The sequence below is a fragment of the Misgurnus anguillicaudatus genome, chromosome 9, assembly GCF_027580225.2.
Source record: "Misgurnus anguillicaudatus chromosome 9, ASM2758022v2, whole genome shotgun sequence".
Classification (NCBI taxonomy): Eukaryota; Metazoa; Chordata; class Actinopteri; order Cypriniformes; family Cobitidae; genus Misgurnus; species Misgurnus anguillicaudatus.
In genome coordinates, this window is record NC_073345.2 from 24,027,770 (window position 1) to 24,050,959 (window position 23,190).

The following is a 23,190-nucleotide window of genomic DNA, read 5'->3' on the forward strand; positions in this document are numbered from 1 at the left end:
GCAAATATTATTTATACAAGCCAGCTTGTTTATTTAGTTGCTGCTGGTTTTACCATTTGTAGAGTTTATTTTTTATTACGTTTCATTTTCAGATGTTGCCATATCATTACAAATGGTAATGCAACGTGTAAGGGATGTTTGATTATGAGGCAATAATGTGCTTTGTGTGTTAATCAAAGGGGGACTAAACACAAAGGCAGGGCTCAGAGCTCCTAATGCCGTCTGCTGCATGTCACGGCAAATTTGTTCCCTGACATATTGCGATACGCATCTAATAACATAAATTTGAAATCAGCTTTATGAGCGGCGTAATATGGGCTGACAATTGGAAGGAAAATGAAAAGCGATTTGGATTTCAATTGTACACGCAATATACGGTGCATATTAATAGCCGCAAGTGCTAAATGTCACAGATTAGATTGAAAGCACGAATGTGATGAAAATTCCCATTTTCCCCCTGCCGTATAATTCTTCGCCTAACTATTAGATTGTCAAATGGATCTTGGCCTTACGGTTTGAGTGCTAGCTTTGTTGATAGGTGGAGACTCTTCCTGTTGAAGTGGTTAGCTCTGTTTGGCAGAACCTCCTACTACTTTAATATAACAATCTGTCAAAAAACATTTCTATAATAATTATTGCCCCCTCCTTCTTCTCTTTCAAGACTTCAAAAGGAGGTTTCGTTCTTTTTTTCCTGTATAAAATATTCATAAATGCTGTGTTCGTGTCTTTGTGCTTTAAACAGACAGATTTTTTGAATATTATTTAATCATATATTCTCGTTGTTAGTTAGGCTAATTTATTTTGATATACATCACCTTGCCTCTAACATTCAATTTGTTGAGCTTCAACAGCATGCTGTGTTGCTCTGTGTCAGTCCCCTTGAATGAATTGCACACTTTTATTTTGTGACTTTTGTTTATAGATCTTATGGAAAGCTGAATAATGGTTTGTTTGCTTTGTAGTCCAATCTTTACCCCTGGACTACAAAATCAAATTATGAGTATCATACAGAGTGCCAAAATGCGTAGTGTATTTAATATAATGCTTATTTTATTTTTAAAAACATGTTTATTTGTTATTATGCAAAATTATTGTAGCAAAACTATTCCACATGTGCATATGTATAAGTAAATGGTTTAAAGATACTTGTTTTAAATTAATTTAGGTTTACGCAAACAGGCAATGTGTGCACGTTTTTAACCTTTTTTGCCTTTATTAGTTTTCTGAAACGAAAAATTAATTTTACATTATACTCCACATGCATGTATGTGCATCCATGACTATAAATGTAGTCATATTGGTTTAAAAAAAATACCCTTTGAAGCAAAGATTTGGTTTCACTCCGTATGTATCAATTTTCCCGTTTGAATACATTTTCTCTCAAGTATGCTTTGTAGAAGTGTTCGCTCAGACTTCAGTAATTCATCAGTAATTAGGTCTGTATCTGGGTCGCCTAGGGACCCCTGGTTTTTCTTTCCGACACTGAAATTAGGCTGTTAACGCAGCCCTTTAACGGGTACACGGACCCTGCGGGATGAAGTCTGTGACCCGTGACTGGCTGATATGAGTGTTTGGGGGAGTGTGAGATGTCAATAGTTGTTCTGCTTGTTCTGTTGTGTGGAGCAGCTCGGGTGGAACTAATACAGAACCTCACAAAGGCCACGACCAGTGTTCTGCTTTACTACAACATTAATTAAAGTCATTGTCTATACAATCAACACAACCATAGATGAAGGAAAGTGGCGAAAGAGTGTGTGTTTGTGTCTATATGCTCCTCCTTTGCAATGTAAACAAAGAGGATACATCTAAGCTAGAGAACATTTAAGTTAAAGAACAAAGACATGATACTTAAAGGGATGTTCCACTTTTTTTTGAAAATATTCTAATTTGTCAGCTCTCCTAGAGTGCAACATTTGATTCTTACTGTTTTGGAATCCATTTAGCTGATCTCCCAGTCTGGCGCTAGCACTTTTAGCATAGCTTAGCACAGTCCATTGAATCTGATTAGACCATTAGCATCGCGCTCAAAAATAACCAAAGAGTTTCGATATTTTTCCTATTTAAAACTTGATACTTCTGTAGTTACATCGTGTACTAAGACCAACGGAAAATTAAAAGTTGCAATTTTCTAGGCATATGTGTCTAGAAACTATACTCTCAAACTGGTGTAATAATCAAGGACTTTGCCAATGTAATATGGCTGCAGCAGGCGTAGTGATATTTCGCACTGCCCGAAAATAGTCCCCTTGGTTACTTTCAATAGCATAATATCATTACGCCTGCTGCCGCCATGTTACATCAGCAAAGTCCTTGATTATTACGCCAGTTTGAGAGTACAGTTCCTAGACATATCTGCCTAGAATATTGCAACTTTTAATTTTCCTTCGGTCTTATTACACGATGTAACTACAGAAGAGTCAAGTTTTAAATAGGAAAAATATCGAAACTCTTTGGTTATTTTTTAGCTTGATGCTAATGGTCTAATCAGATTCAATGGATTGTGCTAAGCTATGCTAAAAGTGCTAGCGCCAGACCTGGAGATCCGCTGAATGGATTCCAAAACTGTAAGAATCAAATGTTTAACTCCAGGGGAGCTGGAAAAGGAGCATATTTTCAAAAAAGTGGAATGTCCCTTTAACATTCAAATTAAAATCTGATAAATCCAACAAAAACAACTCTGTACGTTTGGAAAACCTACACTATCAGGAAAAAATGTAAAAAACGGTACCTTTTTCTGTCACTGGGGTGGTACCCTCAAAGGTTAATTTTTGTACCTTTATGGGTATGCAACACATTGAAATGTACCTTATTATACCCTATAAGTACCTATTGTGTACCATAAGAAACAATTTTTTACAAGTAAAATTTTAGAGTAAAACAGTTAAAGGCAGGGTGCACGATTTCTAAAAGCCGATGTTGACATTTGAAATCACTAAAACAAACACGCCCCTACCACAATAGAATCTGGACCTTCTTTTGATAGACCAGCCCCACACATACGCAACCCAGGCAACGATGTCGGTTAGTAGACACACACTCCTTACTGCTGATAGGTTACAAGTGTGTTTCCAAAGCGTTTCTCAAAAATCGTGCACCTTACCTTTAGCTGTACCTTTAAATGTACACAATAGATCCTTAAAGGAGCATTTCACCCATAGAAACATTAATCTTTATTGAAAGTGTGTCATATTTGTAGTCAAAATATAACATACATTTTAAATTTGGTGCCTACTTGACAGAGAAAAGGGGTGTTTGTAGTCTCACCCCCTCAACAAAGATATTGGACTTCCTGCTTTCAATGATGCAAAATGATGATTTTTTCATCATTGAAAGAAGAAAGTGCGACACTGAAATCTGTATTTCTCCTTTCTCAGCGCAACTAAGGAAATGATGCACGACCATTCAAAAACATGACTGGGGTTCTAACTAGGGCTGTGTATCGCCAACAATTTCGCGGTACGATACGTATCCCGATACAAAGGTCCCGATACGATGCGCATCAAGATACAAGACTGTTTTGAATACAATTTTTGTTCAGAATGTAGTTACATTATTATTATTATTATTATCTGTTTTTTGTACATTTAATAAGCAGTTTTGTAACAGTTGTATTTTTGCCATTCATTTATTAACTTTTGGGGTAACATTGAAATGCTTAAAATCCCAGAGTTAGTACTTATGTTTTTTTAAAAGCAGTTTTACAAAGATAGTGCCTTACTCTAGGCATTATATTTGTCTCTAACTTAATAATTCTATGAATATATCTATAAACATGCAGTCAGAGTTAATACTATTTAGTAGAAATCAGATTATTAATGTGAAGAAGCTCTGTGTCTCTTCTCTAGACATACACTTTTCACATGCAAATCTTTGTTGTGTTTCTTCTCAAATGCGTTAGTACTGTTTTATAAGAGAGTGGCTAATAAAGCCCTTTGCAGTAGTATAGGCTAAGATATCTGCGCTTTCATACTGAACTCATTGATTTTAAATACGGGCATACGCGGGAGAGAGAGGGAGAGAGAGAGCCCGGCTCACTATGCAGACACGTGCGCCAGCGAGACAGACACGCAAAGTGAAAGTCTACCCCGCAACCTTTAACTCTACGTACTCCACGGGACACATGCGTCCGTTCCATATGGGTCACGGATCGACAGCGATTCGTCACGTTATTTTCAAAAGTGCATCCGAATCGATACGGAAGGTGCTGTATCGATGCGCGCATCGTCAGGTGTCCATGACGATGTATCGTCGTATCGATATTTTTAACACAGCACTAGTTCTAACTATACAAAGCTTAATGCAAATGGGTGAACTGTCCCTTTAAGGTACAGTAATGTACCCAAAAAGGTATTATTTTTAGTATACCTGTAAAGGTTCAAAACTGTACCTTAGGTTTGTATCTTTATTTCTGACAATGTATGTTGTTGTTATTAGAGCCTAGAGCCCAACATACTAAAAAAAAAGACCTCTTCCTGACTTTTATTAAGAATGTCATTCTCATGGCAAAAAGATGTAGATGATCAGAGCAAATCAAATGATCGTTCAAAAAAAATGATGATTTGTTTTATAAGCATAATCATCATCCAATAGGGAAGCCAATCCTGCTCATATCCAAGTTCGGGATGTCAAATACTCAAAAGGCTTACATAAAAAGAGATCTGTTTTATTGAATAAAAGGCATGAAAGTAAAGCCATTGGGCGTTTGCATTTCACTCTATTTCCACTCCGCACTTCTCCTCTGAAGATTCTCCCGCTTTTTCGGATTCCTTTCATGTTGTCTGCCACTACACACACCGATTGAAGAGCCCCTCGTTTTGAAGATGGCTTAAAATATGGTCTCTCAAAGATCACACAGTGTCACTATTAACCTGGCCCGCACTTAAAGCTTTCACAAAAGGCAGAAAAATGTTCAAAATGAGCAATCAAAATGGCAGGAAGTCGAGACATAACTTGACATGACAATGGAAGCCGTTATCAGTCAGTCATTCATATGTTTCCATGTTCAATCTGACAGGAGGTGGAAGCAGCCAGTCCAAAACTACAGCGTGTGAGGAGCGGTGACAGATGGGACCCCAGTGAGGATACAAACTCATGCGGATGCATTCAACTCCAACTCGAAGCATATGTCATTTGAACAGTTTCCACCGAATTTACCTGAATTTTCTGTGACCTCCAGGTAGAGGATTAACAAATCCCTTAAGATGCACTGTGGCATATATTTTAAAAGGCCCTAAACATGATAATTTGCTTAAAGTTAATGACTCTTTTTCAGAATAAAATGCATATTTCATATGCTTGTCTCTAAAGAGACACAACAGCTCGGGGAAGTCACTAAGTTGTTACTGAACTGCAAATTAATTTGTCTCCACTTCATAAAGCAATGGTACAAAGCACTCGCTGCGAGGGATTTTGCGCGCGCGCGTGTGTGTGAGTTTCGGTATACCCGCACATGTAATTATTTCAGGGAAAGACTATGAAGAATTTATAATGAGTATTTTTGTTTTTTAAAAAGAAATACCGGTAATAACTACTATGCAAAGCTATTGGAATGAATATTTATGACCTTTGCTATGAAATATTCATAAAGTCAGTTTAAAAAAAGAACACAAAGGGAGAAAATGGGAAAAAGCGATATATGAGTGAGAGAAGTCGTGGGGAAGAAGCCACTGCCTCAATTTCACAAAAACCGACCGAACCTTTGAATATCGCATATTTGACATTTATTAACAAAACCACCGGAAACATCCTCCTCATTTTTTAAAGCACTATCTCTTTATCCCTAATCTGATGCAAGTTTCTTTCGTTCATCCAATCCTGTGCTCTCTCTCTGCTCGTCCCAACATCTCTCTCTCTTCTTTCTTGTTCCATCTACCCAAATTAAGAAATTAATGAGGGATAGATTCTTTACCGACTGGCCCTGCAATGTTTACCACTGATGAAATTATAATGCTGCCTCAGCTGTATAATTTATAAGCCAATTAGAGGAAGTGTTACTTGATTTGATGGGAAGCCGACACACAAAGTACATTTAACTAATAGAGAGCAGGAGAGTAGGAGCGTGGAAAGCGATCCGAAGCGAGAGAGAGGGTGGACAGATGAGGCTGACGAGTCTTTACGCTACTCTAGGATTACGTGGCTAATTGCCCTGCTTTATCTGTCTGTCACGGATAGCCATGCATATTTCAGTGTTCCCAAAGACTTTGATTGTTTGCACTCGTGTTGGGCCTGTAACAAGCAGAGCACTGGCCAACGTGGAGAGTAGTTAAAGACCGGCACCAGGAAGAGGTGCGAGAGGGCGGAGGGAATCTTGACAGATGAATATTACCGAGAAATGAATGGAGGAAAGAGGCATCTGAGGTTAATGTCGACAGAATAATCGTACGGTGTAGTAATTGCAGCAAAAGTCGGAGCAGTATTTTGCTTTGTGGCAAACGCGTTCATTTGTATGAAATACGTCGGGGAAAGTTAACAGAGTTGGCCGCTGTTGACTTAATAGGCATACGAGAACAGCTACAAGTTTGTGAAACTTAACAAGAGGAAAATTAATTGAATGAGAATCATGAATTTTAACTATGTGTTCTGTTCAGATTGGCTTTACGTTTGGGGTCCAGAAATCCAAATGAAGTGTAGCATGTTTAAATCTATATTGTCCCTTTAAATTCCTTCCTTAAATTACATAGGGGTGGTTTCCCGGACAGGGATTAGCTTAAACCAGGACTAGGCCTTAGTTTAATTAGCAAATAAAACTAGTTTTAACAAATATGTCTTAATAAAAACATTACTTGTATGCATTTTGACGCAAAACAAAGGGCACTGTTGTATTTTAAGAAATGTCAGTGCAAGCTGTTTTCAGTTTTGACAGCTCTTACATTTATTTTAGTCTAGGACTAGTCTAATCCCTGTCCGGGAAACCGCCCCATAAAGAAGTAATGTAGCTTTTGGTGACAATCTAAACAAGCATGTACAAATACAAAAAATATACTGTAAACAGTGTGCACCAATCAAAAAATATTTAAATCTTTGGTGTAAATAATATAATGCTTTCATGAAGCAAAGTTAATACATAAATAAGGCTGGGCAAAAAAAATATTTTTCGATTAATCGTTTTTTTTACGTGGTCGATTAAAAATCTTTTCTTAAAGGCCACGAATCGTGTACCTAAAATAAAAAAGTGTAATATACAGGTTGGTGGCTATTAATTTATTTTTATTAATTACCCTTACCAACTTACCAACTTATTTTTCACAGGTTTTTTAAAATAAATAAAGTATTTGTATTAAATCTATATTGAGTTGAATCAAGAATCGAGTATAAAAATCGGTCCGAGAATCGGAGTCGAACCAAGTATCGTAATCGATACGATAGTATATGAATCGAAATCAAAAACCGGAACATCTGAATCGATAACCAGCCCTGTACATAAAGATGTATTTGTTTAAAACAAGGCACTCTGGCATACTTGGTTCTGATTGGCTAGTGGCAATATTTTGAGATTTGTTATTCCCAGACAAAAACAGTGCAATGTAATTCAAATAAATATAATATAAATGTGCATAATTAATAATATTTTTGGAAACACTTTATTTTACGGTGTCTTTGTTACACATGCTACATGTAGTTATTATAGTAATAACAGTTTATTATGCATAATTACATGCAACTAACCCTAAACCAAACCCTAATCCTAACCCCAACCCTATAGCAAGTACATGTTGTTACTGATTATTACTTAGTACTTAAATGTATAATTACACCATTGACACTATTACCATATTTTTTTACAAACACTTTCAATCTCTGCTGGGTTATTTTTAACCCAAATGCTGGGTTAAATATTGGACAGAACACATGTTTGGTTAATAAATAAACCTATGCTGGGTTGTTTCAACTCATGGTTTGGTTAACAACAATCCAGCATATAGGTTTATTTATAACCCAACATGTGTTCTATCCAATATTTACCCAGTATTGGTTTTAAAAAAACAGCAAAATTTGGAGCAAATTATTAAACTCACATTATTCTCGTTTATCCCCAAGGTTTGCATTCCTTACAAAAAGCTAATAAAATATATTAAATCAATATTTTGTGTACATATATTTACTCATGTGGCAAGTTGCCATGTAAGAAGTGGGATAATTTACAGCCAGCCGGTTGTTATCGTAAAAAATCCCCTTAGGGATATACAAAACCTGAGCACCCTTTTCGGGATTTATTCTCCAATAACAACCAGCTGGCTGTACGTTATCCCTTATAATTGGTTTTAATAAGACTAAAAAACATTTATAAATAGGATACTTTCATGTTACTTGTTATTGTCGCATATGTTGGCTATTAAATAGGCCCTATGTGCTTTTTGAGGCTCCAAACCAAAAATGTACACTGAATGTTTAATCTACCGAATTTACCACAAAGAAAAAATAGTAATATGGATCTACTCTATACATTTTAGAAAAATAATAATGAAAATGTCTTCTAAGCACAGTCAACCCTGCAGAAAAGAGCATCCAGAACTCCAGAGGAGCCGGTGGGTCAGTAAGCAGAGGTTCGGGCCTGCTGCCATTATCAGCCTCTGAAAACTGATCAGACATTTATGCAAAAGAGAGAAACTGGAGTGAAGGCATCTTCAATTATCTGATGAGGCAAGTTTATCTGAACGGCTCTCTTTTCTTTTCCTTTTTTTTTCCTGTGCGAGGATCAAATAGCAGCGCTTTACATAACAAAAGAGCTGACCTGCTTCATTCAACCTACTTTCTGATGCAGCTGGACTTTCCACAAATAGGAAGACTTTTCTACAGTAAAATGCTGACTTATTCCAAAGGAAGAAACTCATGTGTTTATATTTTGGGCTAATAGCACTACTGACATCTGCAGATTAAAAAAAAACTATTTTTGTTTGTGCCATTTAAACACATGAAATCCATGGCCAGCCAAATAATGCAAACTGCATCCTATCAGAGCATTTTTTGTAAATACATTTTTTGCAGGTTAACAAGAAACATTTCACTATGCAGTGTTACAAAATCTTAGCTCAATTTTCTTTAAATCCAATATGTTGCTTCAACAAACATGTTACTAATTCATCTGCTCTAAAGCCTGTGTAACTGGATAGCTGTTAATTAATATAGCTGTCAGTTAAAGGTCTTCTGCTGGACTAGTGGTAACATTAGCTTGACCTGATAGTCACACTAGGCCTCTATCTGCAGCTCAATTAAGCTAATGCTATTCAAGAAGGTCTCCAGCTATTAGTTCTCACACTGGAGCCCATTAATGCAATAATTGGGCCATTGCAAAAGGGCAATTAATATAGAAGCATACTATAATCTCTTCAACATAAGAAGCTTTAATTGACCTGAATTTATACAACTGTACACTTGAGGTCCACAGAAGGTTAGGGTTACTAGTTTTCCCACAGGGACATGTCTTCATGGCTAATATAAACAAAAACAGATAAATTAAAAGTATCCCAAACATACACAAATGCAGTAAAATTTTAGAATTTTCCACAACGAAAAATAAAAATAAAAATCGTATTATCTTAATTTGATTGTATATAAGTGTATACGATGTTCTTTCTAAATCAATATTTGAATGATTATTCAACAAAGAGAATGATGATAAATCAAATGTTTACAGACTAAAGGGAATTTTATATTGTATTTTTATCTTTGTATTAATGCATTTAAAATTTTGATGCCGTACATTTGCAAATCCTAGTTTTTAAAATGGTCTGGTTGCTGGAAACCCTATAAAAATACAGGAAACATGTAAACAACTTTGTAGAAAAACTGTAAAAATACAGTGGCATTTTCTATTTCATTACAGCTAAACTTTGTATATTTTACAATTCTTAAATGTATTTTATGGCTAAGTTTTGAAAACGTCACAATTCGTAACGATTCATTTAATTAATGATGAATGTCATATATAAATCCACTTTGTGTTTAACACAGATGGTAAAATGGACAGCCACATGCTGAACTAAGTTTATTACATGCAGCCTTTTTATAGTTTGTTGCCAATGCATGTTAGATGCATGTGAAATGATGCGCAAAATACAAAACAACACGATGGTAACACATGTGATATGAATATAATACTGTAAACATTAATCAAAAACAATACCATGTGTAACACTAATGGACGTAACTGGTAACTTTTTCTGCTTTTCACCGTTCACATTTTACAGTGACTACAGTGATCTTACAAAAACCATAATTTTAACAATATTTTACTGTAAAAGTACATGTGTAATAGCATTAAATATTATTTTAAAAAATCACCATAAAATATATGATAATTCACACCTTTTCTTCTTCTTCTTCTTCTTCTTCAAAAAAAATGGGTAACACTTTAATATAGGGAACACTTATTGATTATTAATTATGACTCTTGCCTCCGTAAACTCCCAATTTACTGCTAATTAATAGCTAACAAGGTTGGAGCCGTTAGGTTTAGGTATTGGATTGGGTTAAGGGATGTACAATATGGTCATGCAAAACAAGGCATTAATATGTTCTTATAAGCACTAATAAACAGTTAATATGTAAGCTAATAAAACACTAGTTAAAAGTGAGAATTGGTCCCTATACTAAAGTGTTACCAAAAATGTACATTTTACTTTATTCTACTTTAATTCTTTGTTTTTAAATTTTTTATTAAACAATTAACAGGGTTTTTTCCCAAAGCATTTTTTCTCTTAAACTTATGAATATTTTTAGGTGTTGGTACATTAAATTTGATGTCCAGTAAAATCTATAATATAATATTAATGTGTTATTTTACGAGTTTGAATTAACATTTAATCAATACAGTAATGAAATAATGCATATTTGGTGTGCTGTCGGAGGGGAACACTCAGAACAATTTTAGCCCAAACCTAGAGTACTCCCCCCTCATTAACTGGGATAGATGTACTAGCTGAGAGTGAGGCGATGGGGTGGAGGAAGGATACTGCAAAACTGTCACGGGACAGAGGTGAGGGACGGCTATATATAGACACGGCTTCCTGCTGATTGGTCTGATTACATGAGCATGCTCCTCCTGAACTTGGTTAAATTAAATTCATATGTCTTTTACAGCATAATTATTAATAATGAATTATTAAACACTTTACCAATGACCTTAATTAAAATAAATACTTTAGAACATCTAACATGTATTTGAACCTCAAAATGTGCATCACCAAACATACTCAGATTAAACATGTATAGATTTTTTTGACCTACTATGCACGTTTCCAGTGCAAATCACCAGAAGATATTGACTGCCTGCTTTTCATCCTTCTGGAAAAAAAACAGCTGTGTTTATATGTGTGTGTGTGTGTGTGTGTGTGTGTGTGTGTGTGTGCACGAAGAATCTCTGTGGGAATTTTAACAACGCAGCACCGCTAAACCTTTCTGTTTCTACAGCAGAACGTCGATAAAATAAATATCCTGTGTGTCTTTTCTGTCCTCCACCCATACCCACCCAACATCCTCAACTAGCAGGCCAGAGAATCTCTCTCACACCTCAGGCAATCTTTAATATAATCCCTGTTTTTTTGGCCAGTAAATGGCCAAGATCTCAGGTGCGGCTTTTAAACAGGGAGAGAAAAACTAATGTTAACATATGCTGTGAGTGCTCAGGCTCTAGCATCGACCAGCACGGTGTGTGATTAGGGTAGTGAAGCTAAGCCAATCCCAGACACCGATCGAACCTGCACAATTTCAATATGGATGCAACCCCGCTCACAGCGGGCACGTCTAGCTGCTTTTATTGATTTTTTCCTCAATTATATAATGGTCTCTCTGTCCAGGATTTGAGCTAAATCGCACATATTGAAGGGCTGGCATCTATGAAATGAAGCGTGTTTTTCTCAAATCTAATTATATTTTATTGCCAATATTCGACAATCTCTGCAAAAATGTGTGTGTATGCTGAATTCCTATCAGGATCAAGCTTAAATTCAAAAATGAATACTGTATATTTATATATTTTTTAATGGATTTAAATATTTGTGGATATTATTATCGCTATGTGAGGTGGAATTTTAATTAAACTTCTTTACAGGACATTTAAGAACAGAATATCCGATCACATAAATGACAACATCTTTAAATAATATCCGACTAAACCATTACACTCTATTTTCAACCTAGCATTGGGTCAAAAAGCGACAAGCCCAGTCTCCTGGGTTGTAATTGAACCAACCTATTCTCCAACCTATACAATTGCTTTGGTCATATGGGTTGGACCAATAGACGCATTTATTAAATTAGCGCCTGTACTGGCAGCAGGTGAAACTTAATATATTATGGTATAAAATGATATTTTGGGGTATAATTTTGCTATGATGATGACATGTACTGAGATAAGATTTTAAATTTAAACTGCCAGGATTAATTGTATTTTATTACACATTACACTATTCAGGCATTTAGGGCAAATAACGTATACCCATTTATTTATTATATGACATAAACACAGCATACAAAACAGTCACAACTTTTTTAAAATGTACTTAAAATATTCCAAGTGTGGAACAATCAATTTATTTGAAGAAAAGATGCAAAAGTGATGACAATCCACTGTAAATATCAGATCTCTTGTACACTGAAAAAAATGATTCATTGAATTTAATACATTTTTTAAGGTAAGTGGTTGCAATCAATTTATTTAAGCTACATTTAAACAAAAGTTTTATATTTTATTTTACTTTACTATTCTTTTTTGTTTAAATGTAGCTTAAATAAATTTATTGCAACCACTTACCTTAAAAAAATTTATTAAATTCAATGAACCATTTTTTTCAGTGTACACTGATTCAAAAACTGCCGCCAGAAGACGCGTTGATACGTCATCTATGATTATGAAAAGGCATTGGATCTCGTGTGTCTCGTGCATCATTAAATTAAGAATGTGAAGCGCTATTGGCTCTTGTGACCTATGAGGTCGTTATTTTTGGAGGACAGTCTGAATTTAACTCATGCTGGGTTATTTTAACCCAAAAAAGAAGGTTGACCCAATGTTGGGTTAAATATAATGATTTCCTGGGTAAATTTCAACCCAATTGCTGGGTTAAAAATAACCAAGCATTTTTAAAGTGTACTTTTTTAAGATGGCTTAGTGAATAGTTATAGAATGTGTAAAGACTGACAAGAAAGTGAAGCGAGAGAGGGGAATTGAGACATCTTTGATCCTGGCGTAAGAAAAGATTCGATACCATGTCCCAATGAGAACACACACAGAAAAGTTCACAAGGTGTACAAGGTTTACCTTCGTTACGTCAACCAACGCAACTGTATATGGTGTGGACATACACATGCATGTGAGCTATAATGCACCTGTAAGGTGAGTCCGCGTACCAAGATGGAAACATTGTGTGTTTACAATTAACTGATGGCATTAGAAACAAAATCTGTATAAAGACAACTTTAAAAAACATTTCCCTTCCAAAGATGCAAAAAAATAATAATAATATTCCCAAGTGTTTCAAAAAAGCCAAGAAACTATTATTAGCGTAGTCTGCAGCAAGCAGGTTCACAAAGATCTCCCGCTTTCAGCCAAAACAGCTCCGATAACATACAAGAACCAATTGTGGGCCAATACAGCTTGATCTAAAGACTTACAAACCCAGTTTACTGATCAACAAGACCAGTTCATGCACACAGTCTCGACCCCATTTCGATTCACCCAGCGTACATCAGATAGAGGAGCACGATTATCAGCTCGTGCCATCAGACACCTGTGTACCCAGAGAAGAGGAAGAGAGGGAGCAGGTCAGGGTGTAATCGGAGTGGAGATGCTAATCTGCCCGTGTGGGTACTGGAAGGATAATTGTTGCATCCCTCAGCTCAGGTGATTCAAGCCACAGATCTGTTAAAGTTAAGCCAAGATTTACAATTGCGGTGATGTGCCTTTACTCTCTCACTCGTTCGCTCTTCCTTTGAATCTCTCCACTTGCGTTTCTATCTCATGCTTACATCCGGCCTTTCATCCACTTTCTACACTTGTGTCAGCCCTCTCTCTCAATCTTTTTCTCTCCCCTGGGGTAAATATGAATATTCTCTGGCACGTCTAAACCAGAAGCAGTGCAGGACCGGGGGAAGGGTCCGTGGCATAGCTTTAGCTGGAGTAATGAGGCCTAATCCCCTGCTGACTGGGCCCTGTTTAAACAGCTCCTGCCTGAGCCACCCAGTAATAGAGTAATTAACCTCTGTGCCCTCTCTTGCCCACCTGCACTGTGGCACTACACTCTACTACGTTTTACTTTAGTACTGCAGACAATCCATCCCCTTCCATTTGGACTGCCAAAACCCCAAAAAGCAGATGGATAAACACAGGTGCGATAGAGCAAGATACGAGATGAGAGAAGGGAAAATAATTATTTGCACGATAGTCTAAAAGTTTCATTGGAATGATTCATGAATCTGTTGTAACAGGTGTTGGTTTTTCGAAGCTATTGAACCTCTTTGCCATGTGAATGGATGAAGTGTGTAATTGGACAATTCATTATATTTGCTCTTCAACAAAAGTCAAGCATTTCAGAGTGTTTCATCATTTATAATACAGTGCAAAAATGCTCCATGGTAAATGATAGGAAAAACTCTGATTGTGAAGTAGACCACAGTAAATTACAGTCAACAGTTTACACATTTGAGTAAATTTATGTGTCTGTTTTGATCGAGGGGCAACCTTCCGATCTCTCTGATGAAGCCAATACGGAAGTGACTTAAACTGAAATTCATCGACTGGCCGTTTGAGGCTGGCTCCAAAAGGGAGTCAATTCCCATAGACAAAAATGCCCAACTTTACAGCAGAAAATAATATGTTTACAGCCTGGTACAAAAAGTGTTTTTGGTCTGTATAAATAATTTAGCCCTTCATGACAACTGTGAGGGGGGTGAATTTTTTGGTAACTCCTCCCTTTAAATTATATTAAACTTCTGCATAATTAAGGGCGTGGCCACTTGAGTGTGGGTGAACGGCCACTGCTGTCACTAGACTCGCGGCGGGCGTGGTTTCAGGCAGCAACCAGACACCTCAGCTTCACCCATGTCCCGCCTCTTTACACATTTTCGGTTATCTGCGAGTGATGCGCGGTGACGCGCGGCCAAGATCGTGACGGCAGGCATCGCCTACTTTAAGCTTCAAAAATGATCTTTACAAACCAATGGATGATGTCACGGACAGTACGTCCATATTTTTTTACAGTCTATGGTTTTGATATAAAGACTAAGATTAAAGACTTTATATAAAAGATTTTATATTTAAAGGTGCAGTGTGTCATTTTTAGAAGGATCTCTTGACATAAATGCAATATAATATACAAAACTATATTAACAGGGGTGTATAAAGACCTTTCATAATGCACCGTTATGTTTTTATTACCTTAGAATGAGATGTTTCTATTTACATACAGCGAGGGTCCCCTTACATGGAAGTCGCAATTTTGTGCCTCTATGTTTCTACAGAAGCCCTTAACGGACAAACTTTTTTACCAAGTTGTCTCCGATGATGACATGTTTGTCCGGTGGCGGCTAACGTAGCTCCTCTATGCGTTTCAAAAGAGAGGGTTGAGCAGTGGACTGAGCCATTGGTTGCAATGCACAACCTCACCACTAGATGCCGCAAAAATTTACACACTGCACCTTTAACTACACCATATAAATATAATTTGTGTCTATATGTAGAATTTATTTTAAAAAGTTACATTATATATATTTATATCACGAGCCTGTTGAATGCTTTATTCTGATTGGCTGAGAAATGTTTTCTGTAAACCGCACACCTGACCTGTCAAATGTCTTAAAAATAGGCACCAGAGCGTGGTATAAGAGGAATAATTTTTAAATTAAGAATTATTTGACTTCGCGTCGTGCCACATTACCACTTTGGGTGTGCATTATTTTCTATTTTTTTTTTTTTTTTGGTTTAGTTAATTGAGTAAGACTACACCGTAAAAAAATTGCTGTAGTAATGCAGCTGTTTGCCAGTAACTTACTTTAGATTTACATTTCACATTATTTTAGATTTATTCTGTAATGATGCAAAGTTGTTAATGTTTAATGCTTATTTAACTTTGAACAAACTGTTATCAGTAAATACATAAAGTTTTAATCTACAGTAAGTTAATGGCAAACAGCTTGCAATAATACTGTAATTTAAGTGCCCAGAATACACTTTAAAAAAAGAGGTTCCTAAAATGTCTGGCTGTATGGTTCCTTAAAGAAACTTTAAAGTCCACCAAATCTTTCTGGTGCACAAAAAACCTTTGTAGTGCATAAACGTTCTTCAGGCTATAAAAGGGTTAAAAAGAAAAGGTTATTAAAATCCTATCGCTAAAAAAGAGTGTATATCTTTTAACTCTTTGGACAGTTAAAACTATCCCATAAAGCTAAATAAATATTAATAGTCTACAGATCTGTAAATTAGGCAAATATTATTTTGCATTAGAAAATAGTATAAAAATGCTATTGTATTTTTAAAATACAAATCCAGATTTTTTAAGATGATTGGATGTTTGTGCACAAAGCATTAATCGAAAATAAAAGCATTCCGGCAATCGCAAATTAAATTCCTGTTGTCCTTGAAGCCATGTCTCTTTAAATTGTGCTTTTGTTTAACAGTGCAAATGATCTGAAATGATTAAGGCATTTTAAACACACAGCGTGTCTCTCGTCAATGCCTGCTTCAGGACAATTGGTTCTGACAGAGCCATCCGTTTACAGTTGCTAGCTATTGATCTGATTTTCAGCACATCACACCAGGCAGTTTCCTGCACCATGCTAACAAAAACACTCATGCACGATCAAAAACCCATACGAGACATGCGAGAGCTCATCGTCAAGCAGCCCCGTCTTCCTCCCACACGCTCGTGCATATGCGTTCTTTGGAGACGGCTAGTTTCTGAGAAAGTTAAGGGGCTTTTGCGTCTGAAGCAATCAGCCAGCTTGCATTAACGTAGATGAAATGTTATGATGTGCGCTGGGTGAATGGTTTGTGTCATTAAGAAGCAGAAAGCAAACAGCGTGAACTTGCCGTGTGTACTGTCTGAGGAACGCCAAGATTAAGGGATGTTCAGAGACTATCGTCTGTCAAAACTTCAAAGTTGCCACAGGCTCTTCTTGTTCCGGCGACGTAGCAACCAAATCGCAAAAACTCTGCAGCCTCTGAGGCTGTCAGAGGCCTCATGACACCTCCTTTATCAGGTGTATGGTGCTTTAATGCCATACTAGATAAATAAACCAACATGCACTGCTGGGTGCACGAGAGCCCCTTGTAGGTTACAATTTTTTTTTTAAATTAAGCACAAGGGAAGAATATTAAAAATATGAACTAACATGAAATAAATTTAACAATCTAGCGAAACCATGTATAAAGTACCTCTCATTTACAATTATGCATTTGGCGGACGCAAAGTGGCTTGCAGTGCATTCAAGCCATACATTTGATCAGTAGGAAAAATAAAATATGCAAAATCGCACAGCTTTATGTATAGGGGTGCACGGCGCAAAAACTAACGCGGGGTTAGTTGTAACACGGACTGTTTACATTGTTGCACAAGGTTGAGCATTTTGGTTTTCCTGCAAATTACTGTAAATGTATAATGTTCTTCCAGAGAGTTATTGATGAACGAGTGTTGTGGTGGCATGTAAGTTAATTTTTTCATTATTTTTTTGGGGGGTTTCTAAGTTGGGTGTGTAAGATACCAAATCCAGTGCTATGTCATATTAATCAGCACTGTAAAAAAATTCAGTAGAAATTACAGTCTTAATGCAGCTGGGTTGCCGGTAACTTACCGTAGATTTAAATTTATGTTATTTACTGGCAACATTTTGTTCAAAGTTAAAGTCTTTGTCTTTACAGAGTAAAACTAAAAAAACAGCATCAAGCAAAACATTCTGGGAAACAAAAGCTGAAGCAAAAAATGATTTCTGGTTCCCAGAATGCTTTGCATGAGGCTGTTATTGTATAGTTTTATTCTGTAAAGATAAAGACTTTTAAATATTTTAAATGTATTAACTTTGAACAAACTCTTGCCAGTAAATAACATAATTTTAAATCTACAGTAAGTTACCGGCAACCCAGCTGCAATAACACTGTAATTTCTACAGATTTTTTTTTACAGTGAGTGTCTTGTTGACTAAAACACAGCATCGTTTTGAAATATGTCTGCAGCTCTTAGCAACTTTTTTGGTGGGCTTGAAAATATTTTGACCCAGCGGGGTTAATTGTAACACTGTGTTTCAACTAACCCCTCAGCACTTACGATATGAAAACCGCTAACGCAATTCGTTGTTTTAAATAGGCTACACACAAATGATTGCTGGCTGCCAACAAAATAAATGTGCCTGTCTTATCAAAAATCATGTGTTAAATTTTAATGCTCATTATAGCTCGTTATTACAGACTGGGTTACATATAAAAAAGGTTTTGTCATAATTGTGCTGCTTTTTCTAACATATTTAGACATTTGTATCCATTTATAATGGAACTATTGTTAGAAAAGGGCTGGATGAATGAATACAGCATGGATACCTGCCTATAGACAGATATATAAACAATCAAGTATATACACAAAATATTATTGAAGTATTTGCCTGCAAACTTAATTTTTAGCAAGTGTTACAACTTACCCCCCACTTGTTACAATTAACCCCACCTATGGGGTAAGTTTTAACGTTTGCACTTCTGCCTAATAATTCTATTTTTATATATTTGCAAGAACACTTTTACATACTACAAATAATGCAAAATTCACTTTCATGGCTGATAGCAGTAATTCTCTCAATTTTGGCAGGTGGTGCTAAAAATATTGACCCTGAGCTTGTGCAAACAGGCCTGTCATGTTACCTTTTCTTCACCAACAGATCAGATGCATTGCAAGAACGTAAGAAACATCTGGAGAAGACAGATGGAAGAAATGTGATAGAAAAGAGCTGGATAAATACAACAAGCTCTGCTCAGAGGGCCCGTTCAGACCACACTGAATGCTTTTCTCATCCATTCAAAATGCACACGCGGGACGGGACAGACAGTACATTTCATATTTCAAATGAGAAACAAAAAGGCGAGAGGTAAGACAGCGAAATAATCTGCACCATCATAAGTAAAGTCCCATAAGTCTTCTCTCTCCGCTGAAGGCTTCTCTGAATTGTGTTTTTGGATTCTGCGTTGATACGTTTTGTTTCATTTCTGATTTGTGGGTCTACGCAGGCAGAGAGATAAGAAGCTGTTTACATTTGAAGCGCAGATCTGTCTGGCGGATTTCGCAGCGAACGCAATCTCGCACAACAAAACTCGTCCCTTCAGAATGCAAAAGTAGCCCAATCCGGTTTTAGAGACGACGGCGCTGTTGATAACACTCCTATGTGAACAAAAACTGAAAAGCTAAAAAAAATACATTTTAGAAAGAATAAAGGGGCCACAAAAAGGAAGCCAGTAACAGGAAAGGCAAATTAATTTATTTCCTTTAGAAAAATGTGCCATACCAAGGGGGTCTCTGTAACTTGTAAAAAATTAAAAGAGATGGATTCAAACTGTCCAATTTCCACATCAAACAAACGTTGGCTCTCTGCTCCTGGAGAAAGTGCTTCATATAACACAGAGCCCCCGTACCCCCCTCCATCTCAAACCCCGCTTGGCTCTCTGGCCCCAACCATAACCAACACATTTTTTGAACACTCGCGCTATTCTCTGTTTCCTTATTAATCCTACCGTCTAATTCCCCTAAGCACTGTACTGGTTATACTAGCCACTGTCTCTCCCCTGTCTAATTATACCCTTGTGAGTCTATTAATCAACCTGTGAATTATTTAAGAAGGAGAGATCTTCTGCCTGTAACTGGCTTTGACAGAAGGGGGAAAGAGAGAGAGAGGTAGAGGGAGGGCCAAGGTAGAGGATGGAGAGAGAGCAGAATATGAGGGAGGGGGGTGAGGGTTGTAAAAAAAAAGAGAGAAAGTGAAATACAGAATGAGGGTCTACCGTCCTGCCGCGTCCCACAGGACCGAAGCTACCCGAGCTCTCTGGCACTGAAACGAGACAGATCCCCGTCAAAATACACTTTATGTTTGTTTTTCCTCATTCCCTGTTTTCATGCATAAGTTTTCATCACAAACATGAATTCATGAATATATGTAGCTATGCAGAATAAAGAGGATAGGGAACAGGAGAGAACATTAGAGAGAGAGGGAGAGCGAGAGAGAGGAATGAAGGCAAACTAAGTGAAATTTCTATTACAGGGGAATTTACAGTTTCCAGTGTTTGACATCCAGACTCTCTGGTCCCCATTATCCTGGCATTATGGTAATGGTACCAGTGTTTTTTACCATGCTGCTGCGTGTATAAGCTGAGTGGAATAGGCCGTGTTTAATGACCCCTTATTGATGGTACATGCAGATGCAAGATCCTGCTTTTAAAGTAAGATCATCATTATATTTTGACTGCTAGGTGTTCTCGGTTGGCCCTTGCAAAGTATCTGCCAGAATCCCAGAATACTAATGAGTGAGTTATTAGATAAATACGGTTGCATTGCGGAACGTGTGTCGAATACTTGTGAAATGAAAATGTCTGTCTACAGTACACCGTTGTCAGTTTTTTGTGATTCTGTTGCTCGTGTACCTGTTATGTTAAAGTAAACTCCTCTCATTAGGACCTGAACAGCGCTGCTGGCTGAAACTCAGTGCCCTCTGTGGGATGTTTATTAAATTAATAAAAAGTAGCTTGAAGCAAACTGAACACAGGAAAGACCGGGTACGGCTGTGATTGGCACCGTAGGCCGGCCCGCGGTCTCTCAGGAGGCCGACGACATTCGCTTTAACTAACCGGCCGTGAGGGCAGAAGCTGACAGTCTTTCTCTTTCACTTTGGACTATTTTTCAAGGTAGACAAAAAAAGAGTGATCTGTGTTTGGCAGAAATGCATAAAAAAACAGGGAAGAGGTGAAGCAGAGCTTTGAATATGAAGAGAAGATTCGGATTGGCCAAAACAGCACAACAACTATGCGTCTGTGATGTCTATTGACTATACAACCTTTATTATGCTTTGGCAGAAATGCAGTGAGTCTCCATAAGCAGATCTAAATATCTAGCACCATAGCCAAAGAAATTATAATTTAGAGGATTAATAAGCGGGTCAGGTACAGTAAAAAAAACAACAACAAATGTTTATAACTTGAAATCTACCAGTGGTGGCTCGTGACTGCTCTTCCGAGGGGCGCAAATTCAAAATAAGTGTTCGGAGTGTCATGTATGTTGCTTGTGTTTTCAAAATAGGTGTTTGTTGTGTCATGTGAACCATGTGCATCATGTGTCTTGTCAAAATAAGTGTCTGCTGCACACGTGTCAAAACTGTTTATGATAAAGAGACCCTCGGGTGATTCCCCCAAATCCGGATTTAGAAGGTGTCCAGCCTCAGATTTTTTTAAAAAGCCCTTGAAGCCAATTTTTTTGCACATATAAGATTAAGGTCTGAACTTACTATAACCATTATTTTTAGAGGATTTAAAAAAACATTTTTTAGATTATCCTTATCAAAAATTATCATTACCGCAACATGATATTACATTAAATATATGCATTTACAAACTCATGTTTCGGTAATGAGAAACAAAAAGTTGTCTAGGTACTATGACAAACAAAATTTCAACTTTTATCTGGAGAGAAAAAATAAGAACTGCTTACCTGGTAGCCATCTTGAGTCTCACAGTCAATTATGTCCCAACAATTTTTTTTTTGAAAATGTTAGTTCTTGAGGGCTTAAACAATGATTGAAAATTGTTGCGGAGGATGAGAAAATTTTTCTTGGACACATTTATATTTCTTATTATTGTCTCTACATTTACCAATAATGACCAAATACCACATGTTTCTTTACTGTAATTGTTTATAGTATAACATGCACTGAAGCTTTTTATTTTTTAGATTTTTTAATTATAAATATTTCCATGTCAAAGAACCCAAATCCAGTCATGGACACGTTGCAGTAATGAAAATTTTCCCCCTTAAATGTGGAAAAAACAACAAAATTGGCTTGATGTCATTTGAAATCATGTGCAAAATAGGATGTGAAGATGTTTGTAACTGTATGCTTCTTATTTTGTTTCATGACACCTCATAAATCTAATTTTGCGAGAATCATCCGCACACGGTCACAAAATACACTCCCTTAACAGTAAACTCTGATTACGCATGAGATTATGCGAGTATCTGGCAAACGCGAGCGTCTCTTTTATCATAAACCCTTTAGAAGCATCTGCAGCAGGCACTTATTTTGACAAGACACGTGATGCACACAGGTTCACTCGACGCTCCGAAAACATATTTTGAAATTACAAACCACACACACATGACGGGCTACATACATATTGGGACGAACTGCGCATCATGCGCCCTCGAAAAAAGAAGTCACCGGCCGCAACTGAAATCTACGCTAGCTGCACAACTGAACATAAAAACAAATAGCAGTCCAATTTAGACAAATGACTGTTTTAGGTCAGCTCTTTAAATATTATGAATCAATTTGTATCACTATAAGCAGATGAATTCAACACAGCAGTTACTGAATTAACATCTGTCTCGCTTATTGACTTGCAATGTAATATTACCTGCAGTCATGTCTGATTTAAAAGCAATATTATGATTCATAACATGTTTATACACTGTTGCAATGTAGCACTGAATGGTGTTAATAGAAAATAAATACTAGCACGCACAGAAACTATTTCCAGTAGATGAACTGCTCTGTGCTAATATTTGCTACTATCCCTTTAGTGTGAAGTGTACCTTCCTTTCACCGGGGAGCTCGTCTCAGAGCCTCAAACAGACTACATTAGCAAAACTCTCCTGCAAGACAAATTATGAAATTTATAATCAACTACTTTAATTGTTTTAGAAATAAACAATAACACAATTCAGATTCTCTAAGGAGAGACCCCCAAGTGGGAGGGGGTCTATTTGCATATAAAGTTTTTCCAAGAATCGTCATCATACAATACACTACAGTGCAGCAGATTTTCATGTGTAAATATGTATTGTTCATACCCGACACATTATTATTTTTCAATCAGCATTCCTACGGGTCTCTGTGTTTCTGCTGTATATTTTTCTGTGTCCCTATAGAAGCATATATTATGTGGCTTCTTATAGGACCCCTCAACCAGCTTGTTTACCCTTAGTGAAGATGATAATAGATAGCAGCTAAGTTTTTAAG

General features: G+C 36.8%; 1 long non-coding RNA gene across 1 annotated transcript in view; it reads right to left on the minus strand.

The window, feature by feature from the left end:
- Positions 1–23,190, minus strand: part of LOC141366232 (uncharacterized) — a 59,885-nt gene that overhangs the window by 14,066 nt on the left and 22,629 nt on the right. The gene's annotated exons all lie outside the window — the stretch shown is intronic.